Consider the following 17,912-nt stretch of genomic DNA (forward strand, 5'->3'; position numbering starts at 1 on the left):
CAGACACTGGTCACCAAAGCAGTAGAACGCACTACCGAAAATATGGGTATTACAATTCTTCCCCCCTTAAAATAAATTTCGTCTGCAAAATTTTACCCAATAGCCATCTTGTAATAGTCATACATTTATTTTCTCCTTTTTATATGATCGTATAATCTTCTTTCCCTCGCACTTGTATAAGACTTTTAACAATCTAATACAACATTTAATTTATTTGTATAACACCAATCTTCTCTTACTATTGTGCTGTCGAATATTTCAGTTCATGTTTCCTTCTTGAATGACCCTTGAGGTCATGTTAGAATGATTTATCTAGTCATCAGTCCTCTGACCATTCTAGTCAATAGTCTTCCTCACATTCGTAACATTTTTTGTTATATCTGAACCAGCTGTTCAAAATTCTACTTTTACAACTCTTTTTATCTATTAATATTCTATAACTTACTTCCTTTTGTATCGAAATATAACCTTTCGATAATCTAATTTTTAAGTTTTAACTCCCTAAGTAGGATTTTCAAACTTATTTCCAGCAATTAAATTATGTCTTGGCATAACTATAACAAAACAAATGCCGTCGGCAACTATTCTCATCTTGGTGTACTATCGAGTAGTACGTAGCTCTACACAATAATCTCAAGTCAGTATTGTAATCTGCAGCTTATAGTATAAACATTAAGAACATTGCATAGTTACTACGATACATCCCAATAGATCAAATTCTCTAATATTTTATCCTTTTCGAATTTACTGATATTTGAATCTTATTTTGATTACAATATCCATTAACAATTACTAACAGTAACATCCTTGCCCTCATCTAGAGCAATTCTATTACTGTAACTTACTTTTACGTCCTCTTGCCTTACATTAAGTAGGCTTGCCGTTTAGCTTTATAATTTATGGTGTGTTAGAAAATACTTTTCACCGATAAACTCTTTCAAAATTAATTTCACTTATTATCACAAACCTTATCTTAAAGGACTAATCACTAATGCATCAAAATTTATTCCCCTGTAAAGGAATAAGAACAGAACATGTAGTTCTAACATTAACATAAAAGTATGCAGATTCCAGGCCAAACAATACATAAACGAAGAGTGCCATCCTTCTTCTTAACAAACAATACTGGCACTCCCCATGGTGACACACTAGAGCGGATGAAGCCCTTTTCAAGTAGTTCTTGCAACTATACCTTCAACTCTTTCAACTCTGCTGGTGCCATTCTGTATGGTGCTATGGAGATTGGATCCACACCAGACAGAACATTAATTTCAAACTGCACTTCTCTTTCTGGAGGTAATCCTGGCAATTCATTAGGAAACACATCTGGAAAGTCATATACTGTAGGGATGTCCCTGAATGCTGGACTCCCCACTTGGGTGTCTACCACATATGCCAAGTATGCTTCACACCCCTTTCTGATCATTTTTCTGGCCAGTGCAGTCGAAATGATGTTTGATGGCAATAGCTACCTCTCCCCATGTATTACCACATCACTGTATTGAGGGAGAATAAAAGTGACTATCTTCAATCTACAGTCAATCATGGCATGATGCCTGGCTAACCAATCCTGCCCAAGATGATATCATAATCTCTGAAGGGCATTTCAATGAGATCAGACAGAAAAGTTTGTCCTTGGATCACCAAAGGACAATCCCTATACATTCTATTAACCCTGACCTCTTGTCCAAACGGACTTGCTACTAGCACCTCAAAGTCCATTTTGTACATGAAACAGCAATGCAATCAATGATGCTAGCACTCACATAAGAATGGGTAGAACCCAGATCAAATAACACAAATACATCTTGACTAAAGGTTGAGAAGGTACCAGCCACAACATCAGATGTCTCGGCCTCTTCTCTCTGTCTCATTGCATAGACTTTGACTGGAGCACTACCTTGCTCTGATTGTTTCACTGTGCCCTGGCTGCCTGCTGGGTTACCTCTACCCCTGCCTCTACCTCTGCTGGGTGGTTGTGAACCTCTGGTGACAGGGCTCTGAACTAACCCTTCAGCAGTAGTAAGAGGTGGTCCAACTCTACGAGCACTGGTGTAGTCCTTGGCAAAGTGTCCTATGCCTCCACAGTTATAACAGGCTCCTATGGCCTTATAGCATACCCCACTATGATTTCTACCATAAGTTTCACATTGGCAGGGAAGGTAGGAGCTTCTAGTTGTTCGACGACTGGACCTTGGTGGTCTCTGCCTTGATGATCCACCTCTGTTATATCCCTGAGCTCGGGGCTCCTCAAATTCTTTTCTCTTTCCCAAATTAATGCTCGAGCTCTGACCCATAGGTTTCTCCCTCTTCTCTATTTCATGTTGCCCTTGTGGGGGTTGGAGTGCAGATTGGGCTTGGGGTGTGATTATCAGCCATTTGTTGAAAGAAAGTGGCCATTTGTTGGGCCATTTGTGCGATAATTTGTATGCAGAGTAAAGCCCAGTGATCAGACCTTCGACACTTTGTGGAGCTGGGGCCTCAACTTGTACCTCAGCCTCTATCAATTGATCGACTGAATGATCACCCTTTTCCATAGTCAATTCGAGGATCTTAGACCTCCTGAACAAATAACACAAGGAGATTTCCTCCCGTTAATGCATATTTATAATGTAATGTACTGTATGTATCAAACAATGACATTGAGCAGTTGTACTATGAAGAAAGAATATTCAAATTACAAGTGAAAACAGAATTTAAAAACTTTGCTCTGATGCAACTAAAACATGTCACACCCTACCCCTCCGTAAGGCATAACATGATCCCGTAGTGTACCTAATGAATTACCAACTTAGTATACTAATAACCCATTAAGTGCACTATAAGGGATTTTAAAACTTTTCTTACTTCTTTTTATAGTGGTGAGCACTATTTACAGGTGTTAAAATCTTTTTTTTTTTAAACTGAAGTGAAACAGCTAACACATTTGAATTATTACGAATTTCTGTAAAAATTTTGGCAAAGTGCCATTTGTATTTTAAATAAAGCAGCTCCTCAAAAACTTGTAAAAAAGCACTTCAAATATATTTCTCAATCTCAAACTCCAACATTTTGTCCAACACAATAAATTTCTCAACTCAAATCCATAATAATTTTTCATTATTTCCAAAGGTTGAGATAAAAGAAATAGAGTACAAATTTTTACAAGCCAAAATAACTCATAATTTATTTTTACAATTTCAATGTACAATTTTAAGTTACAACTGCTCAAAACCAAGAACACTATATACATACAGTGAACATACATTACAATACAAAATGCAAACTAAGGTATACTCAATATACCCGATGATCTCTCAGTGTAGTACTAGCAGCCTAGTCTGCTGCCATTTCAGTCTGTCTACCTGCGATAGCAATGAAAAGCTATCGCTGAGTAAAATTTACTCAGTAGTGTACAATAACAATTTGAAATGCGATACATAAATCTTTTAATGACAATTCACAAATCAAATAGTTCACAATTCCATTTCACAATTTACAAAGTTCACATAATAGAAATTTGATCAACTAACTGAATAATACAGTTTTGCCAATTAATAACACCATTTGATCAAATAACTGAATAATACAGTTTTGCCAATCAATAACACCATTTGATCAAATAACTAAAGAATACAGTTTTGCAAATCAATAACACAATTCGATCAAATAACTGAAGAATATAGTTTTGCAAATCAATAACACAATTCGATCAAATAACTGAATAACACAGTTTTCCCATAAAAAACACAATTTGATCAAGTAATTGAATAATACAGTTTTTCCAATCAATAACACCATTTGATCAAATAATTGAATAATACAGTGTTGCCAATCAATATCACAATTTAGTCCATGACACAATTTTTCCACACATGCCGTGTTGTACACCACGACAAGACACACTCACCCCAATAATCGAAATCAATGAGGGAGGAAGTTAGCTGAATAATGAGTACTCATCCACACCCAACTCAGACTGGCAAGTCAAAGAGGGAGGAACATAATCACACTCACCCCAGACTGATAAGTCAAAGAGGAAGGAATATATCACACTTACCCCATGAATGGAGGAGGAACATAATAACAGTGTCATGCCAAGTGTGAATCAAAACAATTTCAAATCACAATATTTCATACAAACCATAAATCACATTTTATCTCAAAATTTCCATTTGCAAAGTTGGCAACACAATAATTTCTAAATAATATTCCCATAACCAAAGCAATTAAAAATTATTCATAACTCATTTCTCCAAATAAATTTGCTAGTAAAAGCAGTGAATACAAAAGTATTGTGCACTGACACAATTTAAAACTATAATGTTCAAATAAATTTTTAAGTAGAAAATAAGAAATCAAAATTATTGTGCACAAACACAATTTAAAACAATAACATACAAATAGTCATAATTTATTTCAATTGAAAAATTCAAAAGAAATAACTATTGTGCACAAACACAATTAAAACAATAACATACAAATAATCATAGTTTATTTCAATTGAAAAATTCAAAAGAAATGACTATTGTGCATAAACCTCTGATAACTGTCTCTTGACTCTGACTCAGTGGTTCCTTCCCCTACCCTGAGTCTTTGCTAACTGAAACACATAAGTTGAAGTATTTTAGTACTCATTTAAACTGTCTCTAACGATAATGCTTAATAATTAATTTATTAAATACTATTATTTCATTAGTCAACCTAAGATGTTGACCCTCGATGCAGTCTAGGTGAATTGGGTTTTAATTTTACCAATATGTCACATTTGTAGCCTTTTAGTATTGGTACATGTTACCAAATTCATTTCCATGTATATTGCATTTTATTGCAATTTGTCGGATCTCGGTTTACTAATTTGACCTAGTCAGATGACCTAGTTCCGTCAGTTTTCGGGTTTCGGTCAAAACTACAAACTTGTAGATCTATGTCTTATTACACGCGGGGCAAAATTTCAGGTCATTCTGAGTTTACTAGACCAAGTTATGGTCATTTTACTATTACTGGTCAGAATGTACCAAAATTGGTCACTTTAGGTCATTTTAGGTCATGTTAGGTTCAGCCAGTTTTTGGACCCGAACTTGTGCAAGCTATTTGACTTGCTTATGGTCATTTCTGGACTTTGGTGTCTTCATGAGACTTGTAGATATATGTCTCAACTATTCATAGTAAAATTTTCAGGTCAATTGGACTTGTTTTGAGTGAGTTATAACCAAAACACTGACTGCTTCCCAAATGGTCAATTTTCAGGCCTTAAATGCACTAATCCGGATTTGGTCATTTTTCAAGTTACCTTCCAAGCAGAATTTTGGTAAGCTTCCTTCATGAAAGTTGGCACTTTTTGTGCCTAGTTTCACCTCCAATTGTTCTCATACCAATTGGAGCCACACACTTAAGGTTCTAGGCCCAAAACATAAACTGCCCTATTGCATTTTGTTCATTACTCATTAAAGGATACATTTAACACTTACCAAACTACACATTCATGCCAATTCTGGTTTGTACCATAACCTAGACACATTTTACTTCACATTGTTGGTCATTTTGGCAGCTTATAACCACACTCAATATGCTCCTTATAGTGCAGAATTTATCAAGTCTAAATTGTAACAATTTAACTACATAACCAAGCTCATTCACATGTCCAAACTCAAACCCTTATACACATGTACAAGCTACCACAACAAGTACCATAATTCAACCATAATATTCCATAAACCAAACCATAAAGCAATATATTTTTGGTCCACAATTCAGGCTACCGATTCATACCTCTCCTTGGATTAATTTCCAAGCTTCCAAAATCAAGTGTCCATTCACATACATCTAATATACATCACCAAATTTATTCCTACACATACAAACACTTCATCAACTCTTTAATCTACCATTTACATATAAGAATAAACTGCCCTTAAGGAGTTTCCATGGCTGCCAAAAATAAACATCTCCCTTAGAACATCAAACTCCAAAATTCTTTCCACAATTCAAGTACCCATAACATCCTCACAAACTTTAATGAAGCAATAATAAAAAACACTTACTTACCTCTTTGGAAACTCTTCAAAACCTCTCCAAAACTTGATCTTCTTGTTACCTATCTACTGCCCAAGGTGTATGGACAACTTTTAGTGAAGGGAAGTGCAAGGAAGGAATCTTAGATCACACTTGCATGGAGCTCCAAAACCATGCGACAATGGAGTTTCTCTCAAGAAAGTTTTCGGCTGAAATTTTGGGAAGTGAGGAAGATGACAATCTGCTGGTGCAAGATGAAGATTAAGTGGTCCACTTTGGTGGGTGAGTGGAGCACTAAGTGTAGTTTAATGTTAGTTTATTCACAAGTTTCATTTTCCCACATTTAGCTCCCCTTTTTTGCTATTGACATTAGGTACCACTAATTTAATTTTTCATGATATTTTCCAAGTGTAATATCATGTATTTTTAACAAAAATTTAGGTTAAAAAACAATTCGGGATGTCAAATGACCACAATGCCCCTGTTCGGGTTGCATTCCTGATTTTTCGGTAACACCGGGTTTTGTCGTTTTTTCGATTTCTCACTTTTCTTTGTATTAATTAATTAATTTTTTTTATATTTCTCATGACATTTATGCTTCAATAGATGTCTATTTAAGTCTTAAAAATATTTTCCAGGGTTCCTCGCGGTCCAGGGCTAGTCAACGGTCCACGCCGTAACTTCCTAATGCGGTCACCCATCGCTAGAGTTCTCGGCTCGCTTAACTTGGTTATATTTCATTGCTATTATTTTTCCTTTGTTTTTCTTATATTTTATTTTCTTGTATTTCATTATTTTATGTCTCCTCATTAATATTTAAGTGTAGTTCTAGGCATTCTAGCTGTCCGGACAGACACTGATCACCGAAGCAGTAGAATGCACTACCGAACATAGGGGTATTACAGACCTGTTTAACAATTCTTTTCTGTGATTTTCTCTTTTCCACTGTGTTCGCAATAGTCCTTAGGACCGCGGTGTCACATTTTACGATTCAAAATTTGGGTTAAGATTGACCTCGCAGTCACTTTTCGGGAAGGTCACACATCACTGTAACTCCCGGCTCATTTAACCTTTTGTGTTATGTTTTTCTTAATTATAATTAACTATCTGGCAATCACTAATTATTTGTATTTAGAGCTTATCTAAGTGTCTTAGATGTGAGTCTAATCTCCTTAATTATTCAGACCGACACTGGTCACTGGAATAGTAAAATGTACCAGGCTATGCAAATAGGGGTGTTATAGACATTAGCCAAGCTAGCCAAAAATCCCTTTCAAGATTCATGCATGTTTGTCATGCTTTCTTATGTAAATTCATCACACCCAAACTTGATTCAAAGCATACTTGGTTAATCAAGCATGAAAGAGAGAGCTTACCTCACTTGATGATTTTTCCCACTTCAAATCTCTTTCAATTTTTTGTTCTTCTTGTTTAAATCTCTCAATCAAAGTTTGTTTTGATGTTTCCTACTAAATAGATGAAGGACCTATGGAAGGAAAGTGGGGAAATCAAATATGAGGAAGAAGTGTTAATGGAGGAAGTGAAGAAAAGAGAAGAGAGAGAGAGGGTGGTGAGGGTGGCAGCACACTGAGGAATGGAAGAAGGAAAATGGCTCTTTTTAATTTTAGTTAATTTTCCTTGTCTTATATATATTTATCCCTAAATTTAGTTTATTTAAATTATAAATTTTAATTATGTCATAAGGGTAATTAAATTTAAATTTTTATTCCTTTTCTTTTCTTTTCATTTTATACTTTATATTTTTTTTCTCAAAATTTCTTCATAATTCAATATATTATTTTCATTTAATTTAATTGACATTTTGGTCAAAAATAAACTCTTGAAGTGAATTTACCAAAATGCCCCTCATCAGGTCATAATCCTTCTTTTTCATAATACCCAATGAGTCCTTAGATTTTTGGTTCACTTGAATTTTTATTGTGTCTATCTCAATTAATTTTCCTTTTATTTTTGGTCCTCAAGGTGTCTTTGAATAGTACTAGTTCATAGACCAAAAATAGTACTATTCAAAACTCAGAGGTTTAGGGTGTTATAATTCTCCCCTCCTTAAAAATAAAATTTCGTCCTCGAAATTTACCTAGTCTCAGTCTCTGAATAGTTGTGGGTGCTACCTCCTCATATCTTCCTCACGTTCCCGTGTAGCCTCTGAAGGAGCGGAAGCATGAAAAATATTAGTTTAGATCATTGAATTCAAAATTTTTCTTTTAGGGTCTCATGCATCATGCAAGATTCATTATTTACCTATTTGATTTCAATGTTCAATAGCATATTAAAACACTTTTAATATGTTTTTGGATATACATTTGCCATTTAAGATTTTAGAATTAACAGATTAATTCATTAGAACCCTAGATTAAATTAAGAACATGTGCACTAACCTTTTGATGCACTGTAGTTGTGTTTGGTACCTTTGGGAAGCACCTAGGACACCAGATGTTGTCCCTCTAGCTTGTCCACACCAAGATCACCAATGGTAGCCCCTTGAACAGCTTCTCAAGCCTTTCCAATCAAATAGAAATTAAGGTTTTGCCTTTTAAGACATTACAAATGTATATAGGATAGTAGAAACGATTATGTAAACGGAAATATATTTTGTAAATGGAAAAGTGAAAATGCCTTTTATTAATAAAAACATGTACAAGATACATACTAAATAATATACTCTTGGGCATACTACTAACAGCCTCCTGGTCTGAATGATGGTTCCACAATACTTTCACTAGAGGTATCTACTTATTCTTCAGCTGCTTCACCTCATAAGCTAAGATCTTTATGGGCTCTTGATCATATGTCAGGTCTAGATTCACCTCAATCTCCTCTACTGGCCAAATGTGAGAGGGGTCTGATCTATACTTCCTCAACATGGCGACATGGAAGACATTGTGAATCTTTTCCAACTCGGGAGGCAATGCAAGTCTATATGCCAATGGACCCACTCTTTCTAGAACCCCATATGGCCCAATGAAGCAAGGACCCAGTTTCCCCTTCCTACCAAACCTAATGCTCCTTTTCCATGGGGAAACTTTCAGGAACACCTTGTCACCCACATTATACAGAATATCTCTTCTCTTTAGATCAATGTAGGACTTCTGTCTATCCAATGTAACTCTGAGTCTGTCTCTAATGAGCTTAACCTTTTCTTCCATCTGCTACACTAATTCTGGGCCAATCAACTTCCTTTTGCCCACTTCATCCTAACACTAGGGAGTTCTACACTTTCTGCCATAAAGTGCTTCATATGGAGGCATCCCTATGCTTGACTGATAACTATTGTTGTAGGCAAATTCAATCAAAAGCAAGTGTATATCCCAACTTTTTTCAAACTCAATCACACAAGCATGAAGCATGTCCTCCAAAATTAAAATGATCCTTTCAGACTAGCCATCTGTCTATGGATGAAATGCTGTACTGAAGTTCAATCTAGTTCCTAGGGCTTTTTGGAGACTACCCTAGAATCTAAAAGTGAACCTAGGATCTTTATCAGACACAATAGACACTGGCACTCCATGCAACCTCACCACTTCATCAATGTACAATTTAGCTAGTCTTTCCAGGTTGTAATCCATCCTCACTGGCAGAAAGTGTGCGGACTTGGTCAATTTATCAATAATAACCCAAATTGCATCATGATTCTTCTGTGTACATGGAAGTCCTATCACAAAATTCACAGTGATTCTCTCCTATTTCCACTCGGGAATTGATAATGGCTGTAGCAACCCTGCTGGCACTTGGTGTTCTACTTTTACTTACTGACAAGTTAGGCATTTGGTAACATATTCTGCAATGTCCTTCTTCATTCCCCTCCACCAATAGTGCCCTTTCATAGTTTTGTACATTTTGGTTCCACTAGGGTGCATAGCAAAAGGTGAATCATGTGCTTCTTTTAAAATGATCTGCCTCAATTCAACATTATCAGGAATGCACATTATGCCATGACATAACAACAAGCCCTCATCATTTACCAACAACTCTAGTTTCTTGCCATCTCGAGCCTCTTCCATCAACTTCACATACTTATCATCATTCTGTGCAGCTACTTTAATTTGTTCTATCAACATTGGCTTCATATGCGAAGTAGCTACCATCTGCCTATCTTCATCAATCTCCAGATTAGCATGCAATGCCCTTAACTCATGCACCATGGACAAAGGAGAAACCCTCAAACTAGCCATAGTCTTGCTACTTAAAGTATCAGCTACAAAATTAGGTTTTCTAGGCTGATAGTCTATCAAACAATCATAATCTTTTATCAATTCCAACCATCTCCTCTGCCTCAAATTTAACTCCTTCTGTGTGCCCAAGTACTTCAAACTTTTACGATATGTGTATATATAATATCTCTCCCCATACAAGTAATGTCTCTAGATCTTCAAGGCAAAGACAATGGCTGCCAGCTCCAAGTCATGTGTAGGATAATTTCTCTCATGTAGTTTAAGTTGGCGAGATGCATAGGCAATGACATTTCAATCTTGCATCAACACACAGCCTAATCCATTATGAGAAGCATCACTGTATATGGTGTAGTCTTTACCCAAGGTAGGCAAAGTTAAGAATGGAGCTTCAGTTAAATACCTCTTTAACTCATCAAAACTCTTCTGGCACTGATCAGTTCATTGAAATTTCACATCCTTCCTAAGTAGCTTAGCCAGTGGAAATGCTAGCATGGAGAATCCCTTCATAAACCATTTATAATACCTGACTAAACAAAGGAAACTCTGAACTTCCATGACATTTTTGGTTGGCTTCCAATTAAGAATGGCTTATACTTTGCTAGGATCCACCTAGATACCCTCTGAAGATACAATATGGCACTAACCTCAATTCCATTGGCACAAATCACTTCAATTCCTCATCAAATATAGTCAAATGGTCACTAATTGACTATTAAAACTTTAATTTATGTTCAATTGCAATAACCCCCAAATTTGAGTTTCAAAACCCTAACCCTAATTGACCAAAGCCTTCAATTCATGCATCTTACTCCTAATTGTTATACTAATCATATAATTCATACTAGGGGCAGCTAATATGTAACTTTAAATCAAGAAATTCACCTAACCCTAACTCATGTTAAGGCTGGCCAAAATTCCATGGAAAATAATCATGCATATTTAATTCATTTTTCATCAAGTTCAACTTAACTTAAATTCATGCTTAGAAGGAAGTAAGAGTAAAGAATATGGCACTAACCTCTTTGGTGATTTTCTAAGCTTGTTCACACTTCACTTTCTTTCACTTTCTCTTTTTCTAATTGCTACCCAAGTTTTGCTTTAGTGGTAAAGGTAATTTTTAGTAAAGGGAGGATGAGGTTTTGAGGTGAATTGAAGTGGGAAATGAAGCTTGGTAAAACTAAAAATGGAGGATTCTTCTCTCTAAGGGTTTCAGCTAAGAAGACAAGTGAGGAAGATGAGGGCATTTTATGTTTTTATCTCTTATTTATCTCTTCATTTAATTTGTTAAATTGTGATTGGTAGTAAGAATTTTAATGACATCACATATTAGGTTATAATTAGGTTTTTATTTTCAATTGGTTTTCTTTTTCTTTCTTATTTCTTTACTCATCTTTAATTTAATTTTTAGAAATGTTTATTCATATTTTATGTCATAATAATTATTTATTTAACTGGACAAGTTGGCCAAAAATCATCTTTGAAGACGAAATGACCAAAATGCCCTTCGTTTTGCTTAACAGACTAAAATTGTCTGTACCAATCTAAAAATTTTTCTAAGAATTTTCTTGGCATTCTAATGCCATCAAAATCTCAATGACTCTTTTCTGGAGTCCCAAATATTATTCAAGAATTTTTCCCCGGGTTTAGGGCTTCTAGCTGTGAAGACAGTAATTTCCCATTAGGTCACCAATCGCTAGGGCACTGGCTCATTTAACTTGGTTGTGTTTTATTTCTAAAATTTTTCTTAAATTTTTCTTACTATTATTTGAGTTATTTATGACTCCTCATTCTAGTCTAGATATATTTTTAGACATTCTGGCTGCCTGAGCCGACACCGATCACCGAAATAGTAGAATGTACGGAATGGCTATAGTGAGGGTGTTACAGCCAACATCGATCATATCTGACCGAGACCCGAGATTTAGTTCAAGGTTGTGGAAGAGGCTATAGGAGTAATTAGGCACTCAACTGCACTTTAGGTGTAACACCCCTATGTTCAGTAGTGCATTCTACTGTTTCTGTGATCAGTGTTGTCTGGACAGCTAGAATGCCTAGAACTACACTTGGATATGAGTGAGGAGACATAAAATAATGAAATACAAGAAAAGAAAACACAAGAAAAACAAAGGAAAAATAATAGCAATGAAATGTAACCAAGTTAAACGAGCCGAGAACCCTAGCGATGGGTGACCGCACCGGAAAGTCGCGGCGTGGACTGTTGACTAGCCTTGGACCGCGGGGAATCCTGAAAAATATTTTTAAGACTTAAATAGACACCTAATGAAGTATAAATACCATTAGAAAAATCAAAGAAAAATTAATTAATTATTAATTAATTAGTACAAAGAAAAAGTGAGAAATCGAAAAACGGATAAAACCTGGTGTTACCAAAAAATCAGGAATGTAACCCGAACAGGGGCATTGTGGTCATTTGACACCCTGAGTTGTCTTTTGACCTAAATGTCCATTAAAAATACATGATATTACACTTAGAAAATGTCATGAAAAATTAAACTGGTGGTACATAAATTAAATAGCAAAAATTAGGAGTTAAATGTAGAAATTGAAAACTTAGGATTATTTTAATGTTAATTTAGATTAGTGGAGCACTAAGTGGAGTATAAAATGGTGCTAATGGACAAGAAAGTGCCACTTTCACTTCTTCTTCCTCATTTCCATCTTCAAGTTGAATTCTGTAACACCCTCTCTGTAGTTACCTCGTACATTCTACTGTTCCAGTGACCAGTGTCGGTCCGGACAGCTAGAACGTTCGGAAAAATATTTAAACTAAAGTGAGGAACCATAATTAACTAAAATATTAATAAGAAAAATTTAGGAAAAAAATTTTAGAAATAAAATACAGCCAAGTTAAATGAGTCGGTGCCCTAGCGATGGGTAACATAGTGGGAAGTTGCGGTTCTCGCAACTAGGAGCCCAGTAGACCACAGACTGGGTGAGACCTTCTGCAGCTCTGCATAGTGTCCGTGTCACCTCACCATCTTCAGTGCATTGGTAGGACACTAGGTTTCATTTTGGTATTTTGTAACTAACTTTTATTTTCTCTTGTGTAATTGAGACTTATGTAATGTATTTTGATGTTAATGTAAATAAATGGAAATTGTGTTTATGAATGGAAAATTGAGTATTTATTTATTGCTTATGTATGAATACCATGAGAAATGAATGATTGAGAAATGGAAATGTTATTGAAAAATATTGAGATTTTGATGATTATTGGAGTTTGAGAATGATTGGAAATGATTAGTGGAAGTGTTTTTCACAAGTTCCGAAGAACTGTTTTCTCCATTTTTAGCCGGTACTCTGCCGGATTTTCTATAAAATTTGCGGAACCTCAAATAAATTTATGATTTCACTAAATGACTAAAATGAATTATATTTCACAAATTATACTCCATAACTATATAAAAAAAAATTAGGAAGAATAAAAATGATTGAATTAAAATAGGGTGTTCCGATACACTGTATGACATATTTTGCTTGGCTACACTGTAGACGGTAAGGGGTGTCACAAATTCATTCTCAAGCAAAAATCTCCATTGCTGTCCATAAGTGAACCTTCATCCAACCATGATCTAACCATGGAAACCTCAAGCTTCCTTCACTAAAAGTTGTCCATACACCTTCGGCAGTAGATAGGTAGCAAGAAGATCAAGTTTTGGTGAGGTTTTGAAGAGTTTCCAAAGTGGTAAGTTGCTATTTTTGATGCTTGCTTCATTAAAGTTTGTGTGGATGTTATGGGTACTTAAATTGTGGAAAGAATTTTGGAGTTTGATGTTTGAAGGGAGATGTATATTTTTGGCAGCCATGGAAACTCCTTAAGGACAGTTTATCCTTGCTTGTAAATGGTAGATTAAAGTGTTGATGAAGTGTTTATATGTGCAAGAATAAATTGGGTGATGTATACTAAGTATATGTGAATGTACACTTGATTTTGGAAGCTTGGAAATTAATTGAGAGAGATGTATGAATCGGCAGCTTGAATTGTGAACCAAAGTATGTTATTTCATGGTTTGGTTTATGAAATTATATGGTTGAATTATGGAGCTTGTTATGGCAGCTTGTACATGTGTATGAAGGTGTGAGGTTGGACATGTAAATGAGATAGGTTATGGGATTAAATTGTTGTAATTTGAACTTGGTAAATTCTGGACTATAATGTGCATATTGAGTGTGGTTATAAGCTGCCAAAATGACCAAAAATCTGTTGTGAAATGTGTTTATGTTATGGTACAAAATAGAAGTAGCATGAAGGTGTAACTTGGTAAGTGTTAAAAGTGTATTTGGTATGTGATGAAGAGTGTTGCAATAGGGCAGTGTGTATTTTGAACTAGAACCTTAAGTGTGTGACTCCAATTGGTATGAGACCAATTAGAGGTGAAACTAGGCACAAAAAGTGCCAACTTTCATGAAGGAAGCTTACCAAAATTCTGCTTGGAAGGTAACTTGAAAAATGACCAAATCCGGATTAGTGCATTTAAGGCCTGAAAATTGACCAATTGGGCAGCAGTTAGTATTTTGGCCATAACTCACTCAAAACAGGTCCAATTGACCTGAAATTTTTACCATGAATAGTTGAGACATATATCTACAAGTCTTATGAAGACACCAAATCCCAGAAATGACCATAAACAAGTCAAATAGCTTGCAAAAGTTTGGGTCCAAAAACTGGCCAAACCTAAAATGACCTAAAATGACCTAAAGTGACCAATTTTGGTACATTCTGACCAGCAATAGTAAAATGACCATAACATGGTCTAGTAAACTCAGAATGACCTGAAATTTTTCCCCGCATGCAATAAGACATAGATCTACATATTTGTAGTTTTCATTGAAACCCGATAACCGAGGGAACTAGGTCATCTGGCTAGGTCAAAATAGTACACTCAAATCCGGCAAATTGCAATAAAATGCAATATACTTGAAAGTAAATTTGGTAACATGTACCAACACTAAAAGGCTACAAATGTGACAAACTGGTAATATTAAAACCAAATTCACCTAGAATGCATCGAGGGTCAACATCTTATGTTGACTAAGGAAATAATAAAATTCAATAAGTTAATTATTAAGCATTATTGTTAGAGACAGTTTAAATGAGTACTGAAACACTTCAAATTGTATGTTTCAGTTAGCAAAGACTCAGGGAAAGGGAAGGAAACACTGAGTCAGAGCCAAGAGACAGTTATCAGAGGTTTGTGTACAACTAGTTTTTAACTGATTTTGTTCTGAATATTTCATATGATTAAATGACATAAATTATGTTTTGCAAAATTGTGATAGCACATGTTTTGAATTATGATGGGCAATTTGCATGGAAAAATGTAAATTTATAATTTGAATTGTGATGAGCATAAAAATTATTGGATATTGGAATCGACTTTGAATCGAATTATAATGTGATTTATGCTCACTAAAAGGATTGTGATATTGTTTTATATCTCACTATAGATGCTTGACTAGGTTATTACCCGTCTCTTTCATTTGTTGAGAAGCCAATGGAGTTAGTTGTGTTTTGATTACCAGGGTACGTGCACAGGCTTAGATTCTCCTCTTATTAGAGGTTAGATCTAAGTTTTCTATGTTATGGCCCTTTCGGAAGATTCATTAGTGTAATGTGTACTGTGCACGATGATTCAACCTCCCCGACCATAGGAGTTAGAATCCGATTCGACCTCCCCGACCATAGGGAGTTAGAATCACCCCGAAGATGGCCCTTGCAGATTAGTCTTGCATAGTTAGTGAGATACAGAATGGTTTTTGAGATATATAATGGTTTTTGAGATACATAATGGTTTTTGAGACACAGAATGTTTTTGAATAGTAAAGAATTGTGATTGCAATTATGATTTTTATGTATAACTGATTTTGTTGGAATTACCTTAAATGGTTAGTTATGATTTGATAAATTGAATTTCGTGATCAAAGTCATTTTATACAAATGATTCATATTATTGGCAATGAATATTTTCAGTTTTGGAATTTGATGAATATTCAGATTTCCAAATTATTTGTTGGGAATTTTGTCAATGTATATTGTACTATGTTTTAAATTATAATTGTGCACCACTGAGTTCACCACTCAGTGATAGCTTTGTATGCTGTCGCAGGTGAAAAGAGCATAGAGCAATTGAGTAAACTTCTTTGAAGAGACATTCAGATTGGCTCCAGGTATAACCATGTACACGAATTTTGATGTATGTATGTAATAATATGTATATAAATTATTTGAGCAGTTGTATAAAAACTCTTGTAAAACATTTTGGTATGTAATTAAATGTAAATTATTGTAAATGTAAATTTGAGATTTCATTTACTTGAATAGTTTTGTAATATAAATTTTGAGTCTTGTAATCAATGAAATGTTTCTTTATGATGAGATTAGTTTGAAAATGAATTGATTATTTATTGAGAATTGAATTGTATATTGAAATGAAGTCATTGGAGTTGTATTTGAGAAAACATGTTGGGAGCATTTTCTTTTGTAGGATTGAAGAACTGTTTTCTCAAAACGCAGTCGGCACTTTGCCGAAATTTTGAAAAAAGTTTATAACACTAGATTTTAATCGATGGCTTAAATTTCACGAAAATTGTTTTAAAATCCCTTGTAGTATATCTAATGGGTTATCAGTCGGCGAAGTACGATAATTCATTAGGTGTACTACGGGATCATGTTACATCTTACGGGGGAGTAAGGTGTGACATGTTTTTGTGGTATCAGAGCAATGGTTTTAAAGTAAATTTTGAACTATGAATTTCAAATCTTTTTGTCAGTAACTACAACTGCTCAAATGTTTGATACATATAGTACTTTTACATCATAAATATGAACTAATGGAGAGAAATCTCCTTATGTTAGTTGTACAGGAATAGAAAATCTTTTGAAAAGAGATGGAAAAGAAGAATGATATAATAGAACAGTCCGTGATGGCAGAAGTACAAGTTGAAGCCCCAGCTCCTCATAGTGTCGAAGGCCCGACTATACCAGTTTTACCAATATAAATTACTGCACAAATGGCCCAGCAAATGGCCACTTTCTTTCAACAAATGGCTGATACTCTGTCAGCTCAAGCTCAAGCACAAACCCAACCCTCACAAGGGCAACATGAAATAGAGAAGAGGGAGAAACCTATGGGTCAGAGCTAGAACAGTAATTTGGGGAAGAGAAAAGAATTTGAGGAACCCCGAACTCAAGGATATGACAGAGGCGGATCATCAGGGTAGAGAACACCAAGATCTAGTCATCGAACAAACAGAAGTTCCTATTCTGCCCGTTTCTGCCATGTTTGCGGTAAACTACATGGAGGTATTTGTCGTAAGGCCTCTGGAGCCTGCTACAATTGTGGAAAGCTTGGACACTTTGTTAGAGATTGTACTAGACCACCTCGATCTACTCTCCAAAGTTCACAGACAGTCAGTAAAGGTTGAGATAGAAATAGAGTTGGTACTCCTCACAACCATAACATAGTGAATCAACCTGAAGATAGTAGCGCACCAGTTAGAGCATCCACTATGCGCCAAGAAGAAAGAACAGAAACCTTGGATGTAGCTGTCGGTAAGTTCTTAATTTTTGAAAGAAATAATTAGTCATTATTTGATCCCAGCACTACTTAGTTTTATGTTAGTGTTAGAACAATATGTTCTGTTGCTATTCCTTTACATGGGAATGAATTTTGATGTATTAGTGACTAGTCCTTTAGGATAAAA

The sequence above is a fragment of the Hevea brasiliensis genome, chromosome 10 (assembly GCF_030052815.1).
Source record: "Hevea brasiliensis isolate MT/VB/25A 57/8 chromosome 10, ASM3005281v1, whole genome shotgun sequence".
In the NCBI taxonomy this organism is placed as follows: Eukaryota; Viridiplantae; Streptophyta; class Magnoliopsida; order Malpighiales; family Euphorbiaceae; genus Hevea; species Hevea brasiliensis.